The 11,633-nt window shown below is 46.0% G+C and overlaps 1 long non-coding RNA gene across 1 annotated transcript; it reads left to right on the forward strand.

The window, feature by feature from the left end:
• The first annotated feature begins 207 nt into the window (after positions 1–207).
• LOC148142861 (uncharacterized) lies at positions 208–9,031 on the forward strand. The gene is made up of 2 exons (XR_015751737.1): positions 208–1,166; positions 7,550–9,031. It is a non-coding gene; the product is annotated as an uncharacterized LOC148142861 (long non-coding RNA).
• Positions 9,032–11,633: the final 2,602 nt, after the last annotated feature.

Consider the following 11,633-nt stretch of genomic DNA (forward strand, 5'->3'; position numbering starts at 1 on the left):
TCCCCCATTTTCTCTCTCTCTTGCCCCTCTCTCATTCTCTGTCACCCCCAGTCTTTCTCTCCGCTCTACCCTATGCCCCCCGTCCATTTTCTCTCTCTCTCTCTACTCCCCCCCCCCCCGAATCTGTCTCTCTTCTCCCCAGCTTCCCCCTCACTCCAGTCTTTCTCGTGTCTTCAGCCCTCTTTGATCGTTGTATCAAGCCCTTCTAAGGAGAGAGACAGAGAGAATGGGTGGTGATGAAGGGAAAGATGAGAAATGGCTGATCTTTACAATTGACAATAGCTAAAATGATATATTCAGAAACATCGTTAAAGTCTGAAAGTACATACATTCTTTTTTTTTAAATACCTGCTGAAATCTTTCTGAAACTTGCATTTAGGCTACAGCTCAGGACTGGCTGTAAGGGGTGAATGGACAATTCCTAGTCTTGTGTAATTGGTTCCAACTATGTAGAAATAGAGTTGTAGAGCACGGACACAAAGCCTTTCAGGCAAGGCTGACCAGATATCCCAATTTGCCAGCATTTGGCCCATCTCCTTCTAAACTCTTCATATTCATATTCATATACCAATCCAGATGTCTTTTAAATGTTGTAATCGTAGCAGTCATCACCAATTCCTCTCGCAGCTCATTCCAAACGCACAACATACTCTGTGTGAAAAATTTGCCCCTTAGTTCCCTCCATAAATCTATACCCTGTAGTCCTAGACTCGCTCCGACTACCCTGGGGAGAAGGCATACAAAAGTTGAGCAGCCAGACAGAATGCAAAAGGAATTAAAAGTTGAACCACAGGAGAAAAAAAAATGGCTCCACCCTTTTTTTCTCCTATCAGCATTTGAACACTTAAAAACTGTCAGTAACAGCGACATCTCCACAGATCATACTGCGTGTGCTCCTCGATGTCAGTAAGGCACTACTCATGTTTGGCAGTGTCAGCAAATCACTGCGCATGCTCCTCGCTGAAGAGGCGTGCGACGAACTTTTGACGAATCAATAGAAAGTCAAGGAGGACCGGAAGAAGAATGGTGCTCCTGCCACTCAGAGCTACCCTATTGTCTGAATGCGGAAGGTGGACCATGAGCTTCTGAACCTACTACTGCTCCACTATCTGAAAGATGATCGAGCTCCAGCCCAGACTGCAACTTCCTTCCTCTGTCCAACATCTGTGAGTATGGCACTCTTTTTTTTTTCTCACCCCCTTTTTCATTCTGGGATCAAAGGGCGTGGGTTTTGACCATGCTAAATTGCCTATAGTCATCAGGGATGTGTAGGTTAGGTGCATTATTGAGTAGTAAATGTAGAGTAATACGGTAGGAGAATGGGTCTGGGTGAGTTGCTCTTCGGTGGGTCAGTGTGGATGTGTTGGACTGCAGGGATTCTATAAACTATTGACTTGTAGCAACTGAAAGGAAAGGGAGTGAATCCAAAGGGAGGACAACTCAGGAAATGTTGGTCCAGGTCTGTGTCTCAATTTGTAAATAGACAGGCAGGAGGCTGGGAGAACGTAGCAAGCCAGGCAGCATCAGGAGGTGGAGAAGTTGAAGTTTCAGGTGCAACTCTTCTTCAGGACTTGGGGTGAGTATAGGGAGAGCTGCAGAACAAGGGTGTGCTGGGGTCAGCGTGGTGAAGTGGGAATAGGTGAAGACAGGGAGAGGGTACAACCAGGTTGGTTAATTTGTGGAAGGAATCTGGTTGGTGGCATGGAGGAGTGGAAGGGAGTTGGGGAATGGTAAGGGAGGTTATCTGAAATTGGAGAACTCAGTGTTGAGTTCTGGGAGCTGTAGGCTGCCCAAGCAGAAGATGAGGTGTTGTTCCTCCAATTTGCAGTTAGGTTCATTGTGGCAATGGACGAGGCCAAAGATAGTCATGTCAGAAAGGGAGTGGAAGGGGAATTGAAATGGCCAGTGACTGGGAGGTCCGGTTGGCCGCCGCGGACCCGGCTGCGATGCTTGGCAAACCATTCCCCAAGTTTACACTCAGTCTTCCCGATGTAGAGAAGACCACAATTGGCAAACATGTGGCAAATTCTGGACCTCAATGTGAAGTTAGAGCCTTTGCTGTGAAAAAATGCAGAAAGGAGGTTTATGGTTTCAATGATGATATATTGAGACGTGGAGAAAGTGAGAACTGCAGATGCTGGAGATCAGAGTTGAAAAGTGTGGGCTGGAAAAGCACAGCAAGTCAAGCAGTATCCGAGGAGCAGGACAGCTGACGTTTTTGGCATGAGCCCTTCATCAGAATGATGTGTGGATGTACAAAGGGACCCCAGCATGCTTCTACACCAGTCAATGCCAGTTGTCAGACAGGTGCAGCAAGCAATCAGCAAGGCAAGTGGTATGTTAGCAAGAGAAATTGAGTTCAGAAATCCGAATGTCTTCCTGCAGTTTGGGGGTCATTGAATATATTCAAGGCTGAGTTCAATAATTTTTGAACAGCAAAGAAGTGTATGTTTATGGGGAAAGGCAAGAAAATGGTTGAAAGACCAGTACAGAACAGTTAGTCATACAGCTTAGAAACAGACCCTTCAGTTCAACTTGTTCGTGCTAATTATATTCACAAACTAAACTAGTCACACCTGCCTGTGTTTCGCCCAAATCCCTCCAACTTTTCGTCTTCATGTACTTATCCAAATGTCTTTTAAACATTGTTACAGTACCTGCATCCACCACTTCATCTGGACATTCATTCCACATACAAATCACTCTCTGTGGGGAAAGATAAGGTGCCCCACATGTCTTTTTAAAATGTTTCTCCTCTCACCTTCATTATTTGCTCGTGAATCTTGAAAACCCCCACCCGACAGAAAGGACACCTGCCGTTCACCTCATCTACTCCCCCTTATGATTTTATAAACCTCTATAAGGTTAACTCTCAACCTACTGTGCTCCAGCAGAAAATGTCCCAGCCTATTCACTTAGATGTTGGTGGATCCATATCCAGTTATGATTTGTTGAATGCTGGTGCAAGCTTGTAAGACCGAATGGCTTACTCCTGCTCCCAATTTTCTCGCACTGTGTCCAGGATAGCAAGAGACCACAAAACATGGGAGTTGAAATTAGGCCATTCAGCCCATCTGGTCTGCTCAATCATTCAAACATGGCTGATAAGTTTCTCAACCCTATTCTCCCACTTTCTCCCTATAACACTCGATCCCTTTGATACTCAAGAACCTATCTATCTCAGTCTTGAATATCCTAAGTGACCTCACCTCCACAGCCTTCTGTGGCAATGAATTCCATAGATTCACCATTCTCCGGCTGAAGACGTTTCTCCTTATCTCTGTTCTGAAAGGTTTTCCCTTCACTTTAAGGCTGGGCCCTCAGATCTTAATCTCTCCAACCAATGGAAACATCTTCCCAACGTCCACTCTGTCCAGGCCATTAAGTATTCTGTATGTTTCAATAAGATACCCCCTGAGTATGGGCCAGTTAATCAGCATGAAACAGACCCTTCAGGATGAGGTACAGCAGGGATTAGGATAGGCAAAGTGAGAGTGGAGGGAGAGTGTGTGGGATGGAGATTTTCAGTTACTTGGTAATAGAAGAGGAAAGAGAGTTCGCTACGAATTAGAATTGATCGGATGGGCCAATAGGCTAAGGAGTAGCAGAGGGACTTTAATTCAGAGAAATGTGATGTTTTGCATTTTGCCATAAGGGGAAAAGACATGCAAAAGCAATAAAATGTCGAGCCACAGGGAACAAAAACTTGTGGCTCCAACCTTTTTTTTTCTCCTATTGGCATTTGGACACTCAAAATCTGTCAAGGAACACGAGCATTCCCATTGAGCATTCTATGTATGTTTGCCGGTGTCAGCAACGCAGTGCGCATGTCTGCCGTGTCAGCAAAACACTGGGCATGCTCATCGCTGTCCGCAAAAAAGGCGCGAGACCTTCTTTTGACGAACCAATAGAGAACCCTGGAGGACCGGAAGGAGATTGGCCCTCCTGCCAATCAGAGCCACCCCATTGTCTGAATGCGGAGGTTTCAGCATGAGCTTCTGAAGCTGCTGCTCCTCTCTCTCTGAATGAAGATTGTGCTTCACCCAGACTGCAAATTCCTTCCTCTGTCTAAGATCTGTGAGTACGGCAGTCTATTTTCTCGCCCCCTGTTCCATTTCTTTTTAATTCTGGGGTTCAATTGTTGACTTGCAGAAACTGAGAGGAAAGGGAGTGAATTCTGGAGGGGACAGACTCTGGAAACGTTGGTCCAGGTCTGTGACGCAATGAGCAAAATAGACAGACAGGTGGCTGGAAGAAGAACACAGCAAACCAGGTAGCATCAGGAGGAGGAGAAGTGGACGTTTCGGTTTCTTCATGACGGGGGTGGAGGTGGGGGTAGAGGTGCAGATAAAGGGTGTGCTGGGAGCAGGGTGGTGAAGTGGGGATAGGTGAAGACAGGTAGAGGGTACGTCCTGGTTGGTCAATGGGAGGAATGAATCTGGGAGGGAGGGAGGAATGGAATCAAGGGATGGGAAGGGAAGGGCAGGGCGATTTTGTTTTGAAATTGGAGCACTCAATGTTGAGTTCTCCGGGCTGTAGGCTGTCCAGGTGGAAGATGAGGTGTTGTTCCTCCAATTTGGGGTTTGGTTTGTTGTGGCAATGGAAGGTCTATGATGGTCATGTCAGAAAGCGAGTGGAAAGGGGAATTAAAATGGATGATGACTGGGAGGTCTGGTTGGCCTCTGTGGACTCAGCTGCGATGTTCAGCGAACCATTCCCTAAGTTTACGCTCTGTCTCCCTGATGTAGAGAAGACCACAATTTGCAAACAGGTGGCAAATGCAGTACCACAATGTGAAGTTATAGCTTTTGATGTGACGAAAAAGCAGAATGGAGGTGTATTGTTTAAATGGTGATATAATGGGATGTGCAGATGCTGGAGATCAGAGTCAAAAGTGTGGTACTGGAATAGCACAGCAGGTTAGACAGCATCCAAGAAGTAGGAGAGTCGATGTTTCGGGCACGAGCCCTTCATCAGGACTGATGTGTGGATGTACAAAGAGGCCTTAGCGTCCTTTGGAACCAGTCAATACCAGTTGTCAGATGGGTGCAGCAAGCAATCAGCAAGGCAAGTGGTATCTTAGCAAGAGAAATTGAGTTCAGAAGTGGGGATGTCTTCTTGCAGTTATGGGGACATTGAATATATTCAAGGCTGACTTCATCTAATGTTTGAACAACAAAGAAGTGGATGTTTATGGGAAAAGGCAAGAAAATGGTTTTAAGACCGGTACAGAACAGTTACAGAGTCATACAGCACAGAAACAGACCCTACAGTCGGACTAGTCCATGCTGACTATATTCACACAAACTAAACTAGTCCCACCTGCCAGTGTTTGGCCCATATCCCTCCAAATCTTTCCAATATATGTACTTACCCAAATGTCTTTTAAATGTTGTTACTGTACCTGTATCCACCACTTCCTCTGGATCTTCATTCCACACACAAACTATTCTGTGTAAACAAAAAAAGTGCCCCTCATGTCTTTTTAAAATCTTTCTCCTCTCACCTTCAAATTTGCCGCGTAATCTTGAAACCCCACCCTCGGGAAAGGATACCCAGCAGTCATCTCATCTATGCCACTCATGATTTTATAAACCTCTGTAAGATCACCTCTCAAACTATGCTCCAATGAAAACTTCCCAGCCTATTCACCTAGATGTTAATAGATTCATGTCGAGTTAGGATCTGTTGAATGCTGGTGCAGGCTTCAAAGGCCCAATGGCTGACTCTTGCTCCCAATTCTCACAGTCTGTGTCCAGGACGGCAAGAGACCATAAGACATAGGAGCACATTTAGGTCATTCAGCCCAACGGGTCTGCTCTGCCATTCAATCATGGCTGATAGGTTTCTCAGCTCCATTCTCCTACTTTGTCTCCGTAATCCTCGATCTCCTTGATACTCTAGAACCTATCTATCTCAGTCTTCAATATCCTCAATGACCTGTCCACCACAGCCTTCTGTGGCAGTGAATTCCATAGATTCACGACTGTCTGGCTGAAGAAGTTTCTTCTTATCTCCATTCTTAAAGGTCTTCCCTTTACTCTGAGGCTGTGCCCACTGGTTGGAGAGACTAGAACCAATGGAAACATCTTCCCAACGTCCACTCTGTCCAAGCTGGTCAGGATTTTGAATGTTTCAATTGGAACCCCCCTGAGTGTGGCCCTGTTAATCAGCATGAACCACACCCTTCAGGATGAGAGACAGCAGGGATGAGGTTCAACAAAGTGAGAATGGAGGGAGTGTGTGTGGGATAGAGATTTTCAGCTTCAAAGGAATAAGAGAGGAAAGAGAGTTCACTATAAATTAGATTTGATCAGATGGGCTGATGGGCCAAGGAGTGGCAGATGGTGTTTAATTTAATGAAGTGTGTGGTTTGCATTTTGGTCAAGTAATCCAGGCAGGACTGACACAGTTAAGGGGAGTGTTGCAGAACAAAGAGACCTCGAGTGCGGGTTCATAGTTCCTTGAAAGTGGAGTCTCAGGTAGACAGGACAGTGAAGAAGGAATTTGGTATGTTTTCCTTTATTGGCTAGAGCATTGAGTATAGGAGTTGGGAGGTCATGTTGTGACTGTACAGGACATTGGTTAGGCCACATTTGGAAGACTGCGTTCATTTCTGGTTTCCCTGTTATAGGAAAGATATTGTGAAACTTTGAATAGGATCGGAAAAGATTTACAAGGCTGTTGCCAGAGTTGGAGGGTTTGAGATACAAGAAGAAGCTGAATAGGCTGGGGATATTTTCCCTGGAGCATCGGAGGCTGAGGGGTGACCTTATAGACGTTCATAAGGGGCATGGATAGGGTGAATATCCAAGGTCTTTTGCCCAGGGTAGGGGAGTCCAAAACTAGAAGGCATAAGTTTGAGGTGAGAGGGGAATTTTAAAAGGCATCTAGATGGGTACATGAATATGAAGGGTTTAGAGGGATATGGACCACATGCAGGCAAATTGGACAAGATTAATTTAGGATATCTGTTTGGCACAGACGAGTTGAATCGAAGGGTCTGTTTCCGTGCTATATGACTTTAATCGTCGGCGGTGAAAGCAAAAGGGTCGTTGTGAAGACTGGACTTTCAAAGCAGCTTTCAAGGATGTTTTGCTCTTACTGGGAACAGAAGAATTTGACTGAAGTGTGTCGGTGTTAATGCCTTGATGTCTCATTTTGTTCCCACCTTTCTGGGGATGTTAACCATTTCATGTCTGGTTGTTCATCAAGAAGCTGAATTGCAGGTTCACCCTGAATTGACAAACTTTTGTTTTGCTTTCCAAAATCAGACTTGCTCACTGTCAGCAGGAGCCCAATGTTGTGAAAGATATTAACTTTCAGGTGGAGTTACCCAATTGATGTTTTCGCATTTCTGCCCCTGTAAGATCCTGAATCAGCACTTTCAGGAGGATTAGTTAGAGCAGAGGGGGGGAGAGAGAGTGGGATGGTGTTTTCCTTTTTGTGGAACAACAAAAGAAAAGAATATTCTGCAGAAAGTAGAATTGCTTGTTCTGAATTTCAACCCTGCAATGGTAATAATGACTTTTGTAATCTCTTTTTGCAGAGTATTTGAAGATCTGAAGACAGAAGTTTCAAAATCAACAGAGAAGGCCGCCTGCCCAAAACATTGACTCTCCTGCTCCTCGGATGCTGCCTGACTTGCTGTGCTTTTCCAGTGCCGCACTTTTCAACACTGACTTTCCAGCGTCTGCAGTCCTCACTTTGACGTCAATGTCTGACAGTCACTCAATCCATCGGGACCGCAACAATTTTCAACTATAATTCTGTGAGAAGGAGCAAAGCTTTTTGGTTCCTGTTTCGGTACATTTTCAGCGTCAGTGGGACTGGATGAGAAATCCTGTTGGTGCAGCGCACTGAATGTGGATCATGAAACAGCGATACGATCTGGAAAGAGGAATTCACGACAGAGAGGGACTGTACACGCATTTGTGTGCAGCGCAAGCTTCGGCCATGGAGAAACCAGAGGAATCCTGCCCTTTGGAGAAACCATGGAAGTGTGGCAACCGTGGAAAAGGCTTTCATGTCCCATCTGTCCTGGAGTCTCATTGGCGCAGCCACACTGGGGAGAGGCCGTTCTCCTGCCCTGTCAGTGGGAAAGTCTTCAGCGATTCCTCCACCCTGCTGAAGCACTGGCGGGCCCTGACAGGACAGCTGAAAGGCCTCTCCCTCGTGGACCCGCCAGTGCTTCAGCAGGGTGGAGGAATTGCTGAAGACTTTCCCGCAGTTGGGGCAGCAGAAAGGCATCTCCCCCAAGTGCAGGAAGGCCTTCAGCAATTCCTCTTCCCTGCTGAAGCACCGGCGGGTCCACACTGGGAAGAGGCCCTTCAGCTGCCTGAGTGCTGGAAGGCCTTCAACAATTCCTCCAACCTGCTGACCCACTGATGGGTCCACACGAGGGAGGGGCCGTTCTCCTGCACCGAGTGCTGGAAGGCCTTCAGCGATTCCTCCGCCCTGCTGAAGCACCAGCGGTTGCACACAGGGAGAGGCCTTTCAGTTGCCACGAATGCGGGAAGGCCTTCAGCAATTCTTCCAACCTGCTGAGGCATTGGCAGGTCCACATTGGGGAGAGTCCATTCTCCTGCCCGGGGTGCTGGAAGGCCTTCAGCAATTCCTCTGCCCTGTTGAAGCACCAGTGGGTCCACACTGGGGAGAGGCCGTTCTCGTGCCCCAAGTGTGGGAACGCGTTCAGCAATTCTTCCACCCTGCTAAAGCACCAGCAGATTCACAATGGGGAGAGGCCAATCACCCACTCTGTGCGGGAAGGGCATCACCCGCACCTCCCACCGACAGAGCCACCAGCGAGTTCATATGCCATCGCAAGGGTAGTGAAGGAACAATGGCCGAGTGCCATTATTGACTGGACCAATAGTAAAAGAAGTGAGGTGGCATGGGGGGGAGCGGAGGGGAGTGTGCGCGCTTTGACCTCGAGCTGTTTAAAAAGTAGCTACTTTTTCTACACCTTTTTTGCTGGGGAGATCTGAAGCTGTAACAAAGTTGGGTCACAATAAAGGTTACCTGAACTTGCGGCCAGGCTCAGACTCTCAATGAAAGCTTTGAGCTCCAAGAGTTTTTGTTTTAAAGCTGCTCATTTCTTTTCAATGTCGTGTATCAGGTGGAGCAGTGAATGAGTAGCTGGTATCATTAGAAATTGTAAATTTTTCAGGAGCGCAGAGTGCATCGTTTCATCGTCATTGTACAATTTACTGGCAGCACCAAGGTGTGGGCTGCGTTCACTAGAAATGATATGGAGGAGCCAGTGTTCGACTGGGAAGGACAAAGTTAAAAATCACACAACACCAGGTTATAATCCAACAGGTTTATGTGGAAGCACTAACTTTTGGAGCAGTGCTCCTTCATCGGGTAGCTGTGAAGCAGGATCAAAAGGCACAGATTTTGTAGCCAAAGTTCAGTGTCATGCAACTGATAGGATATATTGAACAAACCTAGATTGCTGTTAAGTCATTCACCTTTTAGAATGGGTTGCAGGTTTCAGTTCATTAATATGTAAATCCCAGAACATCCTTTCTGTCACGTTCTTAAGATGACTTAAGATTTCATTTAAAAAAAAAGTGACAGCTCAGAAAATGCGTGAACGGTGTGGGGTTTGAGTCTGTCAGTATCCCAATCTTGAATTAGACTGGTTCTATTTCCAAAGTAGGAACCTTATAAAATATTACATAGATTGGCTGCCTGCAGACTGTGCACATTTTGAGCAAAATTGAAAGTATCTGCAAATGTAATTCTGCCAAAACAAATTCACCCCTTAGAGTTATATGTGTGTGTGTGTGCGTGCATGAGAGAGTGTGATTGTGTGCGTGAGAGTGTGCGTAAGAGTGTTTGCATGCTTGGTAAATTGTGAGTGTGATGGAATATAAGCCTGTGAGAGTGTTGGGGGTTGTATGTGTGTGTGTGTATGAGAGAGGTGTGAATAAAAGCGAGGGGTTGCGTTTTGCTAAAACAAGGAAGTGCAAGACTTGTACAATTAATGGTAGGACCTTGGGTTGTATTGCAAAACAGTGAGAAGTTCCGGTACATAGTTCTTTGAAAGTTGAATCACTGGTAGACATGGCGGTTAAGAAGTCATTTAGCACCATTGCCTTCACTGTTCACACCATTGAGGATAGGAGATGGGACATCATGTTGAGGTTGTGCAGGATGTTGGGGAGGACACTTTCCAGGGACGGAGTGCATTTCTGGTGGCTCTGTAACAGGAAGAATTCTATTAAGAGGGTTCGGTAAAGATCTACCAGGATATTCCCAGGACTGGAGGGTTTGAGCTATAAGGAGAGGCTGGGACTTTTTTCATTGGAGCACAGGAAGATGAGGGGTGACCTTATTGAGATTTATAAAATCATGAGTGGAGGTAAGGTGAACAGCAAAGGGGGAGCTCAAAACTAGGGGCATTTTTATTCAAGATGAGAGGAGAGAGATTTAAAAGGAACCTGAGGGGCAATGTTTTGACAGAGAGTGGTTTGCATGTGGAATGAACTTGCTGAGGATGTGGTAGATGTAGGGGCAGTTACAACGTTTAAATGACATTTGGATGGGTACATGAATAGAAAGGATTAAGAGGGATACTGCGGATGCTGGAATCTGAAATCAAAAGAGAAAATGCTGGAAAATCTCAGCAGGTCTGGCAGCATCTGTAAGGAGAGAAAAGAGCTTACGTTTCGAGTCTAACTGACCCTTTGTCAAAGGTTTAAGAGGGATATGGGTCAATTGTCGGCAAGTGGGACTAGTTTAGTTTGGGAATTCTGGTCGGCATGGATGAGTTGGACAAAGGGTCTGTTTTTGTGCTATATGTCTCTGAACCAAAGAAGTGATCTTATTGAAACCAATAGAATTCTGAAAGGGGCTTGACAGGATAGATGCAGATAAAATGCTCCATTGTGGAGGGAGTCATAGAATCCCGACAATGTGGAAGCAGGCCATTCAGCCCATCTATTCCACACTGGCCCTCCGAAGAGCATCCCACTCATACCCACCCCGTTACTCCATATTTCCCATGGCCACTCCACCCTAACCGGCACATCCCTGGGCACTATGGGCAATATAGTACAACCAATCCACCCTAACCTTACACCCTCATCTATAAATTGCCTTCTCGAGAATGTAATTTAAATGCAGAGCGTTTCTAAGAAAAATGTCAGTCTGACAACATTGGGACACAGACAGAATTCACACCTATTGTCTCTTAAAGGGATATTTCTGCTTATAAATAGGGCAACGTCTCCCCGAAATGTAGATTCATTTAGATATGACTGCGTCACTTTACATATTAAGATATTCCTTTTAATGTGCACGCATCCGTTTGAAATATAATCTTGTTCATTTAAATCTCTTTATTTGCAGAAATAGCCCGTTAAAATGTCCATGCCTTTTAAAATGCAGATTTCCCCATTTAGATGTCGGAATATCTGTTTAAGTTGAGCCGTGAGCTTTCCCAATGTAGACAGGGCTCCTGGAAACGTGGCAGTGTCCCCCCTGCAGCTGCAGAGCGAGACAGGAGAGTTTGTTTTTGTGAATGAGCAGTTGTAGCGCGAGGTGGCTGTTGCTTGGTGACGGTGAGGCTCCCCGGCCCCGCCCATCCCCCCCGTGCAGACGTCACGCGGGGGCGAAGGCGGTTG

The sequence above is a fragment of the Chiloscyllium plagiosum genome, unplaced genomic scaffold, assembly GCF_037043375.1.
Source record: "Chiloscyllium plagiosum isolate Xiang-an unplaced genomic scaffold, Cpla_swu_hap1 HiC_scaffold_27, whole genome shotgun sequence".
NCBI lineage: Eukaryota > Metazoa > Chordata > Chondrichthyes > Orectolobiformes > Hemiscylliidae > Chiloscyllium > Chiloscyllium plagiosum.